This window comes from Lutra lutra, chromosome 1 (assembly GCF_902655055.1).
Source record: "Lutra lutra chromosome 1, mLutLut1.2, whole genome shotgun sequence".
NCBI classification, from domain to species: Eukaryota; Metazoa; Chordata; class Mammalia; order Carnivora; family Mustelidae; genus Lutra; species Lutra lutra.
Window position 1 is genome coordinate 201,653,335 of NC_062278.1, and position 18,470 is coordinate 201,671,804.

At 47.0% G+C, this 18,470-nt stretch overlaps 1 protein-coding gene across 5 annotated transcripts in view; it reads left to right on the top strand.

Annotated features, from left to right (window-relative positions):
• Nucleotides 1-10,850: 10,850 nt before the first annotated feature.
• The window catches only part of SFMBT1 (Scm like with four mbt domains 1), a 122,498-nt gene continuing 114,878 nt past the window's right edge, over nucleotides 10,851-18,470 (top strand). For 2 of the 5 annotated variants that reach the window (XM_047691940.1, XM_047691969.1), the window contains exon 1: nucleotides 10,851-11,105. The gene's annotated coding sequence lies outside the window, so the exon portion shown is untranslated. The remainder of the gene's footprint in view (nucleotides 11,106-18,470) is intronic. The other 3 variants (XR_007120976.1, XM_047691947.1, XM_047691961.1) reach the window with 2 other exon arrangements.

Consider the following 18,470-nt stretch of genomic DNA (forward strand, 5'->3'; position numbering starts at 1 on the left):
TTGCCTTCGTAGACTATCAGGTAAATGTAGTTATACGGTATGTTCTTTTTTTGGCCTGTCTTCTTCTGGTTAGCATAATGTTATTTAGATTCATCCTTGTTCTTGTCCGTGACATTTGTTCACTCCTTTTTACAACACTGGGTAGTGTTGAATTGTACGGGCGTACCACAATTTGTTAATGTATGCTTCTGCTGGCGGGCATTTGGGTGGTTTCCAGTTTTCGGCTATCATGGATAAGAGCGCTGTGAATACTCTTGTGCAAGTCTGTGTGTGAGGACACGTTTTTATGTCTGTGTTTTTATTTCTCCACCAATGAGTGGAGAAACTGGATCACAGGGTAAATGTGTGTTGAACTTTATAAGAAACCGCCAATAGCAATGTATGCAAATTTCAGTTGTTTCTCATCCTTGGACGTCCTTCTGTTCCAGACCCTCAGGAGCCTCAAAGACCCCACCTCCTTGCCCCATCTGGAGATGAGCCTGCCTGTTAGGAGTGGCAGACATCCTCCAGGGACCCAGAATCCTACTGCAATGGGGGGATGGTGTCTGGCTGATGTGGGCACGTGCAGGCTGCACCCTCTGGGAGGGAGAAAGGAAACTCACATTTGGTGATCACCAACCACAAATCAAGCACCCCATGAAGGCCCTTAGGTACATGCATTTATCAAATCCTCTGGTTGCTGGGATCCTGTCAGGAAGTGCACACAAGATATTTGCTGTTTGAAGACAGCCCGTCTTCAAGGTTCCCTGTCTGTCCCTAGCAGCCCTTCCCCTGCCACCATGTTGGATCTAGTCCACGACCCAGCACAAAGGCGCTGAGAAGGTCTGTAGACCCTCTCTCCAACCTGCCCACCCCACCCCTTGCACAGACGAAGAGCAAGGCCCTTAGAGAGAAGGGATTGTGCCCCTACACTTGTAAGCAGAGCTGGGCTACGACTCAGGTTTCCTGCTTCCTTCCCAGGAGAGGAAATCAGGCTTCTTCCCTTGAAGGGAAGCTCTGTCTATACCCCCTGTCATGGAACCAACCCTAGGGAGAGCGTCCCCCAGCTGAGAGCCCCTCTGGGGGTAGGGCATGTGAGGACTCAATCCAGCCTGCTCAGGCACACAGCAGGTGTCAAGGAGAGGAAGGATGGATGAGGGATTCAGTCTGGCTCTGCTGCTTGGAAACATGCTAGAAAACCCCTTCTCTGAAATAGTCACGAGTGTGTTCACAGCTCAGTCCCGGATCTTGGAGCTGAAAGAACCCCAGACATCTCTGAGCACCGTGTTCTGCTTTCAACAGCCTGGGTGCTTCCAGACGAATTTTAAGGGTAAAGGAATTGATACCAAGATGTTAAGTGACTGCCTCAGGTTTTGTACTCCAGACCTGACTGGATGAGGACGGTGGAGAGTGGAAATTGGAGGCCTCAGGAGCCAGACCTGGCAGGGATAAAGAGCACACATCTCAGGAATTACAAAGTAAGTAATGAGAAAATCAGGATTCAATTGACCATACTTCATTTTGTACAAAGCCACTGGGTAAAGCAAGGTCCATTGGCATTTCTCCTGATTTTGTCTGTATTATGCAGAAATCTCTTTCCTTCTAAACCCCTGATAAGCAAGGACTAAATTGGGGGCATGTAGGTGGCATCATGTTTTTGGCGGGTAAGCCCCGCTGGGTAACTGTGAGGCTTTTTTCATCAGGGAGATTAAGCTGCCCTGTTGCTATAAGGGGCATCAAACAAACATATTAAATATTCTTGTTAACATTATATGGATTCACACTGATATGCTAACAATCATTATATGTAGGCTAACCTTAATAAAAAAGGAAAAATGGCAGCATGGGAAGGGGTGGGGACCATGGTCTCCAGTTACAGCAAGCAGGCAGAGTATGGAGAGAGGACCCTGAACATCAGGGGGATTCAGGCTAAGTTTGCTCAAGCCCCACAGGTGTCTCTGAGGAGAGATTGGAAGGTCCAGGGTCATATCTCCCTTTACGTTTTCCTCTCCTGGTGGGCTTGAGCTGCCAACTCCTTTCCAAGGGTCCAAGAGTGAGCTCTCTTCACGAATCTCAACTTTGACCCTCCAGGAGGGCCATGCCAGGCCTGGAGAATGCTTTTTGGCTGAGGTGGCTTTGCTCCCAATTCCCTTCTGGCTCTTGGGCTTTAAGCAGCCAGAGATAGGAGTCCTTGGCCAGCACAGGGAGACTTGGTGTCCTGGTTTCAAATGCCAGCCCCTTAGTCCCAACCTGACCCTCAGGTCTTAGAACTTGCTTCTCTGGGGTGAAGCCTGGGTGACTACCTTTTTTTAAAATTTCTTTTTAGCGTAACAATATTCATTGTTTTTGCACCACACACCCAGTGCTCCAGGCAATACGTGCCCTCCCCAATACCCACCACCTGGTTCTCCCAACCTCCCTCCCCCCGCCCCTTCAAAACCCTCAGGTTCTTTTTCAGTGTCCATAGTCTCTCATGGTTCACCTCCCCTTCCAATTTCCCTCAACTCCCTTCTCCTCTCCATCTCCCCATGTCCTCCATGTTATTTGTTATGCTCCACAAATAAGTGAGACCATATGATAATTGACTCTCTCTGCTTGACTTATTTCACTTAGCATAATCTCTTCCAGTCCCGTCCATGTTGCTACAAAAGTTGGGTATTCATCTTTTCTGATGGAGGCATAATACTCCATGGTGTATATGGACCACATCTTCCTTATCCATCCATCCGTTGAAGGGCATCTTGGTTCTTTCCACAGTTTGGCGACTGTGGCCATTGCTGCTATGAACATGGGGGTACAGATGGCCCTTCTTTTCACTCCATCTGTATCTTTGGGGTAAATACCCAGTAGTGCAATTGCAGGGTCATAGGGAAGCTCTATTTTTAATTTCTTGAGGAATCTCCACACTGTTCTCCAAAGAGGCCGCACCAACTTGCATTCCCACCAACAGTGTAAGAGGGTTCCCCTTTCTCCACACCGTCTCCAACACATGTTATTTCCTGTCTTGCTAATTTTGGCCATTCTAACTGGCATAAGGTGGTATCTCAATGTGGTTTTAATTTGAATCTCCCTAATGGCTAGTGAGGATGAACATTTTTTCATGTGGGTGACTACCTTTTTTGAATGTGCTACCCAGAGCAAATATGGGTAGAGGACTGCAAGGAATTGGGGACTAAATGCCCCATTAAAGACATACATGTTAAATATAACTGTGTATGTATATTTATGTATTTAAATATATAAATATGTGTGCATGTGTATATACATATATTTTTGATATGTTTGACTGTTAACAAGGCATTTATTATATATTGAACATACTGAATACATGCTCTATATTATTATATAATCATCATATATTATATAATCACATTATATTTTTATGTATACATTACATAGCTCACATTACATATACATATTCATTTAACATTTCACATTAAATTTTATTATACATTATATTTTCCTAAAAATGTTATCTTACTAGTTATTAATTACTCATTATTTGTTCATAGTAGCCCTACACTGGAAAGAACCCAAATGCCTATCAAAAAGGGAATGGATAAGCAAATTGTGGTATATCCATACAAGGAATACTACTTGGCAAGAAAAAGGAACCAGTGAGATGCGCCACGGCTTCGGTAGCGACTGTAGCTCCTGCCGGGTGTGAGTGTCGCCAGCCCCTCCCCCAGGAGATCTCCCTATCTCTGTCAAATAAATAAATATAAAATCTTTAAAGAAAAAAATGTGATTTCCAATCACATTCTTTTTTTTTTTTAAGATTATTTATTTATTTATTTATTTGACACACAGAGAGAGAGATCACAAGTAAGCAGAGCAGCAGGCAGAGAGAGAGGGGAAGCAGGCTCCCCTCCGAGCAGAGAACTTGATGCGGGGCTCATCTCAGGACCCTGAGATCATGACCTGAGCTGAAGGCAGAGGCTTAACCCACTGAGCCACCCAGGCGCCCCTCACATTCCTTTCTTTAACAATATTGTAGATACCATAATTTTCTTTAATGTTATTATATAATCATTTAATATACTATTTTGTGAGGGGCACAATGGTTATAGCCTTTGATAAATGAAAATTATTTAAAAGTAGTATTTTCTCATCTCTTAAAATTTCTATATTTAGCATGTTTTATAATGTCTGTGATATTTTGCTTAAATAGTATTTATGTATAAAATAATAAAACGGAAGTAAACATACTGAAGGATATGTACTCAAAATGTCACCAGTGTGAACACAGTATTTTGAAGACTGGTAATATAAGGAGATGCTGGGGTGCCTGGTTGGCTCAGAGGGTTAAGCCTCTGCCTTTGGCTCAGGTCATGATCCCAGGGTCCTGGGATCGAGCCCCACATCAGGCTCTCTGCTCAGCAGGGAGCCTGCTTCCCCCACCCCTTCTGCCTCCTCTCTGCTACTTGTGATCTCTCTCTCTGTCAAAGAAGTAAATAAAATCTTAAATATATATATATATATGTATATATATATATATATGGAGCTGCTGAACTTATATTCCTTGGGAATTCTGTATGATTGAAATAATATTATTTAACCTGAAATAGAGGGGTGGTTGAACAGTAGAGGGGAAAAAAAAAAGGGATCACCTGGGCACCTGGTTGGTTCAGTCTGTAGAACATGTGACTCTTGATCTCAGGGTCACAAGTTCAAGCTCCATGTTGGGCATGGAGCCTACTTTAAAAAATTAAATAAAGTAAAAAGAAATCATCTTCTGACACACTGAACAACATGGGTGAATCTCAAAAACAGACACAAAAAATTCATTCCATGATGAATTTTTAATTTTTATCTATCTACAGAGAGAGAAATCAGATCAGCGGTTGCCTATGAGCAGCACAGTCCCTGGAAGGGGATGAGAGGAACTTTCTGGGATGATGGTATGTTCTGCGTCTTGATCGTGCTGGTGGTTACCTCTGTCAGTGCTCAGAGAACTGTACACCTGTAAAATGGGTGCATTTTACTGTATGCAAATTATACCTAAACCAAAAAAAAGGAGTATTGTGAACAGCCTCACTATGGTGCCCAAGCAATGCACCACATGGGTCATATCCGACCCAAGGGTGACCAGTTTCCGTCCTCTGTGACAGTCACTATAGACTTTTCTCACAAATTTTTGTTTTATTTTATTTATTTATTTGAGAGAGAGAATGAGCTGGGCGAGGCAGAGGGAGTGGGAGAAGCAGACTTCCTGCTGAGCAGGGAGCCTGATGCAGGAATTGTCCCAGGACCCTGAGGTCATGCCCTGAGCTGAAGGCAGATGCTTGACTGAGTCACAAGGGCGCCCCTACATTTTGTTTGAAGTAAGCTTTATGGGGCGCCTGGGTGGCTCAGTGGGTTAAAGCCTCTACCTTCGGCTCAGGTCATGATCCCAGGGTCCCGGGATCAAGCCCCACGTCGGGCTCTCTGCTCAGCAGGGAGCCTGCTTCCTCCTCTCTCTCTGCCTGCTTCTCTGCCTACTTATGATCTCTGTCTGTCAAATAAATAAATAAAATCTTAAAAAAAAATAAAGTAAGCTTTATGTTCAGTGTGGGGCTTGAACTCATGACCCCGAGATCAAGAGTCACATGCTCTCCCTAAGCCAGTGAAGCGCTCTTCTCATATGATTTTTTAATTGAGGTCTTAGTCACATACCATAAATTGCACCCTTTTAAAATGTTTAATTTTGTGTTTTTTAGTTTATCGTAAAGTTGTGCACCATCACCATGTCTGATTTCAGAATACTTTCCTGCCCCAAAGAGTAACCCCAGCCCTGTTGCCCTTGCACTGCTGAGTGTCCTTGTCACCTGTTCAGGACCTGTGAGCTCTTATTAACAGATAAGAAGTTGAAGGTGCAAAAATACATGGCCCGGTAATATAAAATTGAGAACATTGTGTCCGTTCATTTATTTTTCCTTCATCAATTGAGAAAAGAGGGGTGTCGAGGCAGAGAGGGACCCTGAGAATGAATGGGGCATGGCTCTGGGCTTGTAGTACTCAAGGTTGGAAAATGGGGTCCGGGCCTGTGCCTTTCTCGAGACAGGCAACTGGGAGAAAACAAGCTAAGTGGCTTAGGTAGACAGAGAAAGGAATGGAGAGATTGTGACAGGTCTCCTGGAGGAGTGGCTTTGGGACCAGGCCAATTATCTCTCATATCTCTGTTGTTTACAGTTGGCAAAGAATATTTACAAACATTATGTCCTGGGATTATTGGGCCCCAGGGAGACAGGTGGCTTCATGCCCATTTTACAGAGATGAGGGCTAAGGCCCAGAGAGGTGAAGACTCCCATAAAGAAGGTTCTATAAAGAAGTGATGATTAAATCTGGACTTGACGGAAGCCTTTTCTATTCCAAAACAGGATAGGAGAGAGGGATGCCTGGTGGGGGCATTTGCAGGAGCTGAGACCGTGGAGGTGGAGCAGGGTGGGTGCTGGGGGGGGTGACACATGTCAGTGGCCTGTGCCCCCCAAGCAGTAGGACCAGCAAGTGGACCAGGCTTCTGTGACATGAGCAGTGACTTGATGGTGGTAATCATTTGATCACTTGGGGAATTCGCCATGGGGAGTCATTATGGGACTTGTCTCCCTTGGGCTGGGTAAAGGGAGCTGCCTGCCCAGTGGCGATGGAGGACTGCTGATGGCTGACAGCAGGTCCTGGCATTCTTTGGAATTAAGTTTTTCTGGAGTTGAAAACAGCCCCTAGCCCTGGCCGAGGGCTCTACTGGTGCCTAGGGTCCAGGCCTGGCTCTCACGTTCTCATCCAGAACAAGGTCCTGGGCGGATACAGCATGGCAGAGAACAGGCCTGCCTGGGAGTAGCAGGCAAGGGTTCGAGGGATAGGGCATTCATATGGGGTGGTTGAACACTCACCCCGTGGTCACTGAGGACGGGGTGGGGTGGGGGGTAAAACCTCTACCCAACAGAGCCAGTAGGAAATAGAGACAGCGTTGGGAATGGCCCAGGTGTCTCACAGTGTGCCAACCTCTGGTCTTAGATGCCACCAGCTGACCAGTGGGCACCTTCTCATCCACCCACTGCCTGCAGGGAAAGGGCTAGCTAGCTTCCTCTCTGCCCTCAGGGGAACTGATATCTTTCTGTGGGATTAGACGAGGTGATAGAACTCAAACAAAAGACAAATACAGATTAAATTATAAATAGTAATTGTGAAGGGGCCCCTGGGGGGGGCTCAGGTTGGTTAAGCCTCTGCCTTCAGCTCAGGTCATGATCTCAGGGTCCTGGGATAGAGCCCTGCATCAAGCTTTCTTCTCAGTGGGAAGCCTGCTTCCCCCCGCCCTCCCCTGCCTACTTGTGATCTCTTGCTTTGTCAAATAAACAAATAAAAATCTTAAAAAAAAAAAGTAATTGTGAAGAAACAATTAGGAACAAGGAAGGGAGAGAAGGAGGTTGAGAGAAAGAGAGAGAGAACCTGTTTATGTGGGATAAGTAGGGACATCTTCTCTGAGGAGACCACCTTACCTTGCTAAACAGATACCAGAACAAAGTGAAGGTACCAGCTATGTGAATGTGGGTGGGGGAGTGAGATGAAGAGTGTTTCAGGCATTGGGAACAATATGTGAAAGGGCCCTGTGGTGGAAAGGACTTGGACATACTTATGAGGTGGAAAGGAGACAGACATAGCTGAACTTCGGCAAGCAAGGCAGATGAGTGGTGACTGGTAAGTGAGGAGGGTGGACAGGGCCTGTCTCACAGGCCAAAGTAGGTCTTTTGGACATAGCAGTGGCAAAGCCCTGGGAGGCTTTGCGGCAGGGGGATGCCATGACCAGAAGTCCGTTTTCTTTGTGCTCTTCTGTGCAGGACTCCCACCTGAATTTCCAAGCAGCAGGAACTGGCATACCTGGTTTGTGGCCTAGCTCTGCCTTTCACTAAGTGACCTGGAAGTTTCCAGTTTGCTCTTTGTCTACAGGGAACAGCACGATCTATCCTGAGGGATGGTGCAAGGGTGAAAGGAGATTTCATGTGTGTGCGCCCACACCCACACCTACACCCGCCAGGCACAAGGCTGACTCTCAAATGGTAAGTTTTAAATCTTCCTCCACTGTAAAGATTTCTTCAGATCTCCACTCTTCCTCTTCCTCAGGTGTCATGAAGTAGAGGGAGGCTGGAATCAACAAGGAACCTGATTTCTGAGTTTTAAAATATTCAAATAAATTGAAAGATAGTACATGTCCCAGTTGGGAAAATGACATATTATGGAATATTCTATTTAAATTAATTCATAGGTTTAATGCAACTTCATGCAAAAACCTCAGTTTTGCTTTAGAACTAAAAATATCAGTAACAACAACTGACATTTCCTGAGCATTTACTATGTGTCTAACATTGAGCTTGTCAGGCAGGTGTTACTTTTATCCTCATTTTATATATCCCCTAGACCTTGATGGGATAAGTAACTTGCCAAGGTCATGGGGCTGGATGGTTCTATCTTCAAGGAATTCTTAATTCTTCTAGGTTAACTAGGATGTGTATGGACACAGAAGCCGGTAGGTTTACCAAGTGATATCTTGAATAACAGAAAACTCTGTGAATGGCAAGATAGCCCTGTTAGATGTTAGAACCTATGCTAAAGAACCAATCTTTAGATCCATATAGTATCTGCTCAAACTGAGGTCTGTGAAAAGAAATGAAGAAACAGATTGACCAGAATCAAAAGCCTACTGTAAAAATAGATTTTACTAAACAAAGGGTAGGGAAAATTTATTTAATAAATGATGATGCACAAGCAATAAAAACTGGTTGGTGCTGGTGGTGAGTTAAGCCCATATTTTATTCCACACAGGAAAATAAACTTGGGATGGATAGTCATCAAAGAATTAAATATAAAATGAAATTTTAGAAAATTAGCAGAAAACAGACCATCAGATGGGTGGAAGAAAGCTCATTTTGTCAACATTCAAGCAATAAAATCACAAAGGACTAGAATGACAGATTGAACATTAAAGTAAAACAAAAAAAGAAAAACAGACTGGGAAATATTTACATCATCGATGACACAGGAATAATATTGATAATCTAAAAAATGCTTATTCGACATTGGAGGAACTTTTAAGTCCCCAGCAGATGAATGGATATGAACAACCAGACAATAAATGATGAAAAAACATTCATTTTTAAAGTCATCTAAGAAAGGCTAAAGTAACCTTGAACTACTGACATACTAGTAAAGTAGGAGGGGACAAAAGAGATGGTGCCCACTGCTTAGTGATGTCTATTATGCTCCTTACACTCATTGGTGGGAGGCAGCAGAGTGAGCCGGGTGGTGCTCTGGGAAGGTCCTATGGCACTGTGGAGCAAGACCCCTCTGCCTTCAACCTGGCAACTGCCAGGAATTTGTCCCGAGTGCAGAATTAAAGGACATATTAGCAAACAGTATTTGGGTTCTTTGGGTAAAGAACCCAAATATACCACATTGGGAGACCGAGTAAATGTAGGAGGATCCCTGCACACCTTCAGAATGAATCATGTGAATAGAAGAAAATGTGAAGTGATAGTAGCAAACACAAGAGAAAAATGCGTGGCTGGTTGCAACTTTGTAAAGACATGTATATAGGTGGAAGGTTTTATGGGTTTCCTAGTATTATGGATACTTTATTTGTACATTTTTCTTGCTCTAGTTGTCATGTTGTCTTTTAAGTGATGGTTAAAAAAAAAAATCAAATTCAGCTAGCAGCGTGACTTTGGGCAAGTTTGTCTGTAAAGTGGGGTAATATTTCTCAGCGCGTTTGGCACCTCAGATCTCGTTCTTGCGGTGGGGCCTCTCCTTCCTTAAAGGAAAGAGTCATCAGCGCCCAGTCGGAGACCTCCTCCCCGGCCGGGGAGTCGGGGCACTCCTGGGTCTCGGCTGCAGGAGGACTCCCTTCCGGAGGCAACTTCCCATAGCAAGAGGGGAGGAGGAGGGTGTCCCACCGGCATCTGCACTCGCAAGGGAAGGGGCGAACTGGGAGAACGTAACCGCTGGTGGGCACCTTGGGTTGCGAGGAATCCTTGCAGCCACCTTTGAACTTCCGTCCCTGCTCCGGGCCCCCGGTTCTCCTGCCCGAATTCGGCAGCCTCTTATGCCCCCTCGCTAGGGCCCCGAGCGGCAGGAAAACTCGGATTTACAGGGCGCCTCCTGCGGTGGCCTGAAGACACCCAGTGCGCCTGGGGGCCCGAGGCTGACTTCGCAGACACTGGGCACTTGGGTGCCCTTCCAGGTCTCGAAGGACGCATCAGATCCCCGACGTGGGCCAGGCGGGTGGACGCAGCCCTCTCTGGCTGCAACACGCGCCCATCTGGGCTCAGCCGCCGCTCGGTCCGTTCCTCCGCTCATGCCATCTTGCCCGAGGCGGTCACGTGCGGACGACAGCGGCGCGCTTCGCCCCGGCCCCGGCGCCGGGACCGACCGGTGGACGCCAGTGGGTTCCGTGAGGCTCCGTGCACACCCCGAGGTGAGGCGCGAGGGCCCTTCCCTCGTGGATCGGGTAAGGGACAGGGCGGGCGTTGGGTCCCTGGAGCGCGTCTCCCTCTCCGGACCCTCCCGCACCCGGCCGCCTTGCCGTCGGGGGCCGGAGGCGCTGCCGCTTGCCCTGCGCCGCGGCCTCGGGGATGTCCGCGGCAAGTTGTGGCTGGGGCACGAGGGGCGGGGGTGGCTGGCGGGCCGAGCACCCCCTCCCCGACCCCTCACTGCTGGAACACCTCGCATTCCGCGCGGCCCCAGCGGGTCTGGAAGACTTGCGGGCCGACTCCGGGAGGCCCGGCCCGGGGGATCCCCGCCCGGGGGCGCCACGCGCGCGGCGCGAGGGGCGCGGGCTGCCGGGAGGAGCGCGGATGGGGGGGGGGGGCGCGCGGACGCATGCGCCCTGCACCCGTGCCATATTGGAATGAGTCGGAGCGCGGAGCGCCGCCGCCGCCTCCGCCGGAGCGCGGGTGGAGGGGGGCGGGGAGAGCTGCCGGCCGCCCCGCTCCGCCGAGCCCAGCAGGAAGGAGGGCGCGAGCGGGCGAGCGCGGGTGGCGCGAGCGGAAAAAGCGCCCGCGCGGGGAAGCGAAAAGAAGGAAAGAAAGAAAGAAAACGAGCGCGAGAAGGGGAAAAGCCAGCGATCGAGCGAGGGCGCGCGCGAAAACTCCCGGCAGGTAAAAAAGCGGGGCCGCCAGCTGGGCCTTCCCGCGCGGCGGCCTGAAGGGGCGGCGGCGGCGCTGGGGCGGGGGACCGCGCGGCGCCCCCCTCGAGGGGGCCGCGCAACTTTGCCAACGAAAAACCGCCGGGAGCCGGCGGGCGGCGGGCGCGCGGGCTGAGGCGCCAACGGGCGGCGGCGGCACGTTGGGGGCGGGGGCGGGGCGGGGGGGGGGCAGCGCGGCGCCCGCGCGCGGCCTCGCGCGCCCCCGCGGCCCCGCGCGCCGGCCGGGCGGGCTTCAGGAGCGCGCCTGGGCGCCTCGCCGCGGCGGCTAGCGGCGGCTGCGGCGGCCCGCGGCCCCGGGCGGGCGGCGCAATGCGCGGCCGCCCCGGGGGCGTGAAAGGAAAGTGGCCGGGCGGCGGTACCGGCGGGCGCCCAAGTTCCCCGGCGCGCTGGGCCCGCCGCGCGCCCCTCCCGGCGCGTCCCGCGCTCCCGCCCGCCGAGCCCCCGCGGACCCGCCCCCCGGGCTCGCTCCGGGGCCGGGGCGCGAACCCGCAGCGGGGGTCGGGGGGGCGCGTTGCCCGCGCGGCGGTCGGAACTTCGGAGGGCCGAGGTGGCCGCTGCGCTGTTGGAGAGCGTCTAGCGGCCGCCACAACCGGTTGCTTCGGGCCAGCGTGGTGGGAGTGCGCCGGGCCTCCCCGGAGCCGCGCGCGAGCGGGTAGTGGGCTCGCCCGGCACCCGCCGGCCGACCCGGGCCGGACCCGCTCGCTCGGGGCCCCGACTTGCGCTCGGGAGGGCCGCGACCGTTTCGATTTCTGTTCAAGTCTCGTTTTAAACCGTAAAGACGAGACGGTGGAGAGGCGAGCAGAGAGTCCTGTGAAGGAAGGCCTGCTCTGGTGGGGAGCAGAAACGCCTTGTGAGAACAGAAATAAATTCCCGCGGAAAGGATGTATGTTAAGTTTTTAGCGAGATGTCAGCTGTTCACTGGGATCGGAAACTGAGCCGCAAGGCACAGGTCACCTGCAAGTCTTGTTCTGTGCGGAGAGTTGGGTGGGACACCTCGGGCAGAGGCAAGATTTCTATTTAGTGGGGGTGATTCCCAGCGGGTCACCCAAAGCCTTGCTGGTGAATGGCCCCTAGCGATGTTTTCCTGAGTCCTACTTAGTGACATAGTTTTGAGAACCAAGTAACCATCAAAGAGATTTGAAAGGAAATAAGATGGATTTTGCCAATCCCTGCATATACCTTTTCCTCCTGAACCACATTTTAAAGATGTCACACTTGATTGCATCGCAAGAAAAATGCCTGCCTGAAAATGTAATTGATCATTTGCCAACTGTCTAGAAAGGGGGAAGATGAGTGTGTCTTTGTGTGTGCACTTTGGGGCCTGTTGGCCTGGTATTTTGAGGAGCGTGTTGAATCCTCCTTGGCCATGGGTAGAGCCAGAGTTCATATTTGTTTATAAGATCACAAAAGTAATGGCCCGGTGGAAACGGGAGTGGCTCAAGCTCAGGACAGTGCTGTTCTACTGTTGTCATTGACTGGCTGCCTTATCTCCATATGGTTCTTACCCTAAAGGTTTGGTTTTCCTTAGTTGCAAAATCAGAGAATGAATAGCTCATCTTTCTGCATGCTTTCAGATGTCAATTTGGCAACTTTTTAAAATGAGAGATTAAAAAAAATCACAGTCTGTATTTTGACAGGTTCTACATAAAAGTGCTCACAATAAATATACATCTTAATTAAAATACATTTGGAAAAAAAATCTTAGTTGCTACATCTAGTGTTATTTTGTGTCTCTTGTTTGAACAAAGACATTTACAAATGTATTTCAATGTGTTTTAAAAATTATGTATGTATTTTTAATTGAGGTCTAATTTACAGTAAGAACTTACATGACCTGTGTGCCCTAATAACCACACTCAGATCAAGACGCACAGTGCTTTCAGCCTCCCAAAGGGCTCCCTTTACATTGCTCTCATTCAGCAGGCACCTTTCCCCTCCCCAAGGTGACCACTTCTGGCACCACTGGTGAATTTTTTTTTTACATAACAGGACCCTTTTAAGGGTGAGGGGCAGTATTAAGCTGAAGGACAACAGGTGTGTAAACCTGGAGTTATGGTCATTTTTGCCATGACTCTAAATGCTTTTATAACAGTTTTTACACTTTTAACTACCTGGAATTGTGAACTTCTTAGCCAGAAGGCTACTTGTCAGCTGAGGCAAGGCTTTGCAGATTTGGATCCATGGTTGTTGGGCATCCTTGTGGTCACAGGCCCAGTACCGACGTGTTACTTCCCATTTTTGGAATACTGGTGTATTTCCAGACAGCAGGTTGGGAGGATGGATCATGAACTTTCCCAACAAGTCAGTGTTTAAGGTGTTAGTAGATGAATCAGTTCCTTAAAGCCTAGAATTTGCTGAGAAAATTGAATGAAAATTGATTTTTTAAAGTTCAGTGAATTAAAGAATGTGGGCATAAAGCTTTAACAACCTTTTAAATGACAGCAATTAACTTGATTTATATATGCAGGATATTTGCCTGGTTTATCAAGTCATTAAAACTCTAGTGGTGAAAGCAAAAACAAAGGGTAACTAAAAATTATGCCAGGTGTGGTTAATTTTTTTTTTTTAATTTCAACATGCTTAGGATACCCTTTTATATTGGCCCTCTAGGAAGTTGGGTTTTTTATATTCTCCACTGAAGCAAGTACTTCCAACAATTTGCTTATTCTTCCCAAATACCTTTTAATGTAGTCCTATACATTTTGTTTCTGCTCCTAAAGGGAAGGAGTTAGAAGTTGTCAGTGAATTCTTGGTAATTCTTCGCAATGGCCTGTTTTTTTTTTTACTGCAAGGACACCTGTGTGATGCAGAGTTGGGAACAGTGTTAAGGCCTGTGGTAGAGATTTATGGGGGCATAGTCCGCAAAGTTCAAAGATTTTCTTTAGTGAAATGGTTTCTGCTGAATAATTCTGTTTTCTTTGATCAGGCCAGTCAGTTGATTAGCCAACAGCTAAGCTGGATTTGGTTATTCTACTCCCAAGATTCACAGCATCATTAGCTAAGATAGTAATCCATCACTTAGTTAAAATTGATGCACTGGTTTTGTGTGTGTGTGTGCACGTGTGCGCATCTTTTTAGATTTCTTAACTTTTGCATTGTCAGATATTTCACTTAAAATTTATTAAATTTTGAGAGATGCAACTAAAGATGCAACATGAGAAACAAAATGCATATAAAAGGGCATTTCCTCTTTTGATATTTGTTTCTTTAAAAATTTTGATTCTTCTCTTTAAAATTGCTTTTCCTGTCCATAACCTTGCTGGTTCTGTAGGGTATTTTTGCTTTCACGATGGTAACTAGGCTGGGCTTGGCTACAGAGTGAGGGTGTGGATGCAGACATCATTTGACTCTGAAGTCTATAGAACAGGTGACTGTCTAAACTTCATTGACCTTTCCATTAAAACTTCATTTTATGTTCATATTAAATAAGTGAATACAATCCAGAAAGCAGACCATTATGTAGGCAGGTATTTTGAATGTCAAAATTTTTATATTAAAGATTTTCTATCTTATGATTTCCTATAACTTTGTAATTGCAGGGTAGTTTTCTTTTAGTAGATAGTATTTATTACCTAACTGGGATGTTTTGTAATTAAAAAATATTTCTCCTTATACATAGTTGTTAAATTGGATAAAAGTCTCTAGGGATTTTGGTTACTGGGGGAGATTTTGAACCATTAGGCTTTAGGGAGCAGGATTTTGATATGACTGTTTCTTCAAGTGGTACTAGCCCCACTGGAAAATGATTTAAAATAAAAAGGATGTGGTCAGGTTCTTGCAAGTTCATATTTAAATTTTACAAAAGTGGGAGAGAGGATAAGAACAAAGACAAGTTAGTAGTAGAAAAACTATGATTTCACTGCAGAAGTTTTAACAAGTTTGAATGTAAACCTTTGCCTTTAACTCAGAGGCACCTGAAGATTTGTATCTGATTAATTTCTAGTCTCTTATCCAAGAGGATGTTTTAAACTTTATTCAGCTCGCTTAATCTTTAGATGACCACTCAAGGACATAATTAAAAAACAAAAGATGTAGCCTGTATGTTGTGCTACAAGATAATATGTTTCGAACTTTGTGGTTTCATAGTTGGTAACTTCAGAGTCAGGCATTTGGCTGTGCAGGGAGAGGCTACAAGGCGGCATTTCTCATGGTGTCCGGTGCTGCCTGCAGGTTCCGTTTTGACATTTCTCCTTAATTGAGATGGGTTACTTGCTACACTGATTGATTTGGGGTGGATAAGGTAGTTGAGATTACGTGTTTGGTCTGGACATTTGGAGAAGGTCTTCGATGAGCGAGGGAAGGGAGTTTGTCGCAGTGGCAAGTGCAGGACAGTCACGTATTTGGAATGACAACAAGAGATGGGCGGAGAAATTGAGCTGTTATTAAAATACCTCGAGTTTTTCCTGCTGACATTCAATTTAGTGTTAACCAACAAGTATTTTGATTTGAATTCCAAATTATTAATTATTTTTACCCTGAATAGTTTAAAAAATATATTTGAGGGGGCTGTTGTGTAATATCTGCTCGGTGGTAAGACTTCCTGTGAGTTGCTGGTAGTTTTTCATTCTTTTCACATTAATTTGCTCCCCAGATTAGAGTGCTTTCTGGTCTCAGAGTTTTTGCTAGTGTTCTTTCTTATGGGTCATTTTGGTAAAACGTACTTTCTCCATGTTAAAAATAATACATAGTAATTTGGGATCATAATTTTAAGATACCATTTTAGCTCATTTTTACTTGTGTCAAAATAAATAACATTCTTGGAATGAGATGGTGACAACACAATCACTTAGCATGTCACCTGTCTAGAACATAGTGAACAGTGGGGAATTATACATAACATAAAATTTCACATTTTATTTTATTTATTTTTAAAAAAATTTTATTTATTTGAGAGAGAAAGAGAGATAGCTAGAGGTAGAGTATAAGCAGGGGAGAGGGGGAGAAGTAGGCTCCCCACTGAGCAGGGAGCCCAGTGATGCGGGGCTCGATCCTAGGAGCCCGGGATCATGACCTGAGCTGAAGGCAGACGCTTAACCGACTGAGCCACCCAAGCATCCCAAAATGTCCCATTTTAAAATGTACAACTCAGCAGCATTAACTACATTCACAGTGTTGTTCAGTTGCCACTGCTTTCCATTTCTAGAGTGTTTTCATCTTCCCAAACTGAAATTCCAAGGCCATGGACAGTAACCGCCCCCCCCCCCCCTCCCTGCCAGCCCCTGGCAGACAGCATTGTACTTCCCGTCTTACGACTGACAACTCTGGCTGCCTCAGGGACGTGGAGTCCTGTGTATCTGGGTTCTGGCGAGTGGCTGGTTCACCATAATGTCTTCAGGGCTCGTCTCTACCGTAGCATGTTCATTAGAATTGCCTTGTGAGGAAATACGTTTTTTTTGTTTTTCTTTTTTAAAGATTTTATTTATTTGACAGATCACAAGTAGGCAGAGAGGCAGGCAGAAAGAGGGAAACAGGCTTCCCGCTGAGCAGAGAGCCCGATGAGGGACTTGATCCTAGGACCCTGAGATCATGACCTGAGCCAAAGGCAGCGGCTTAACCCACTGAGCCACCCAGGCGCCCAGGAAATACGTTTTTAAAAAGATTTTTGGCAGCAGGTGAAATAGAGGTCACAGAACCCTGTGCAGGAGGGCTCTTTTCTTTCCCTTGGAAGAGTCTGGAGGCTGCCCGCAGAGCTGTGAGAACCAGGTGCCTCTTCCTCAGATGCAGTCCTGGCACTCTTGGCTGTCGGGACGTCAGAGAGATGGAAGCGGCGTGGGCCGGCAGGGTGGGGGACGGGAGCGTGAGAGCAGGGTCGCTGCAGTCTGGGGTCTCACCTGGGTGGGGACAGAGAGCCTTGTGTGTCCTGGGACTACATCTTCCCGGGTAATCACAACTGTTCACTGTGTTGGTCCGGGTTGGAGCCTCTCCCCAGAACAGTGAGTCCAGAAAGTTTGTGCTCAGATCGTCAACAAGCCTTCTGCTCTGAGCAGCGTGAGTCGGTGGTGACTCATTCGCCAGCTGTCCCGGTGAGTTGAGGTTTTGCCATATTGAACATCTCACTTCTGGTTTCGTGGAGGCTCAATAACCTACATAATAATGATTTTACATAATTAATGCCTCAGATTTTAAGTTTATTGCGTTGCTTTCACTTTGCATTTGTGTCATTCAGATAGCCAGTCTCAGACAGGGAAGGCAGGTCTGACAGAGCTGAGGATTATGAGTGGAGCAGTCAGTAGTTCCAGAACGGCCAAAGAGGTGGACGTTTTTTCTTTCACTATTGTTTTGACTCTTATTTTGTAGTGCCTGGCCCGTGTTTGGGAGTACGCATGGGGTGACTCTCCCGAATGCCGTCCGTTACTGGGGGAGGGCGGGTCCTTTGGGGGTACCTCTGGATCCCCACCCCGTCACTATCTTCTTGACGAGGCTGCTTTTGACTATTTTTCTTGAAACCCTTGAAAAATTGACAATGTTGTGAAGCCTTGGTGGTTTTTGTTTTTTTTTTGGTGCCTTAACTTCTCAGTTCTTAAGGAAATCAGAGTGGTTAGTTGCTGCTTAGAATTAGTAAGGTTTTTCTGAATGTGTCCGTTTCTTTGGTGGTTGATACTCTCCCTAGCACACTAATGAGCACCTTTTACTCCATTCTCCCTGGTGTGTGTCTTGCTCCTGAATTGTCAGTTAAATATTGTGAAGAGACCAGTTTATATACGAGTCAGTTTGTTAATTTTTAAAATAAGCATTGGGGTTTGTAAGTAAACTGTTAGATGAGACATTATTGTTATTTTTTTGTAAGTAAGCTACCTGCCCAGTGTGGGGTTTGAACTCACAGCCCTGAGATCAAGCGACACAAGCTCTACCAACTGACCCAGCAGCCACCTCCATTTTGTTTCCTTTTTAAAGCTAATTTCCCAGTCCTCAAGCACGAGTTATATTTGCATTTAAAATATGCACAGTTATTATTTTTAATACAAGTAACATTTTACACAAATTGGAAAACAAACTTAGATCTCCTAGGTGTTATTGGGGCCCTGTTTTCCTTATGGGGAGATAGAGGCTCCTGGGTGAACTGAGAGCAGCTTTAAATGACTTTTGCCAGACCCTGTTGCCTGTAGTAGGCATGACAAGGGGCTGGGTAGGCCCAGCTCTGGCCTTCCCTGCTAGGGTGGGTGTCCCTTCTCTGCAGTGAGTGCTGGAGGGGAGGATTGCATGACTCCTGCTGCCTCCTTAAGGCATTACAGGGTTCTGAAGACATTGTCCCAACCCTTTACTCCGATTTTGGCTTCCTGTGAACTTGTCTAAAAGGAGCTCTTTCCAGAACACCTCT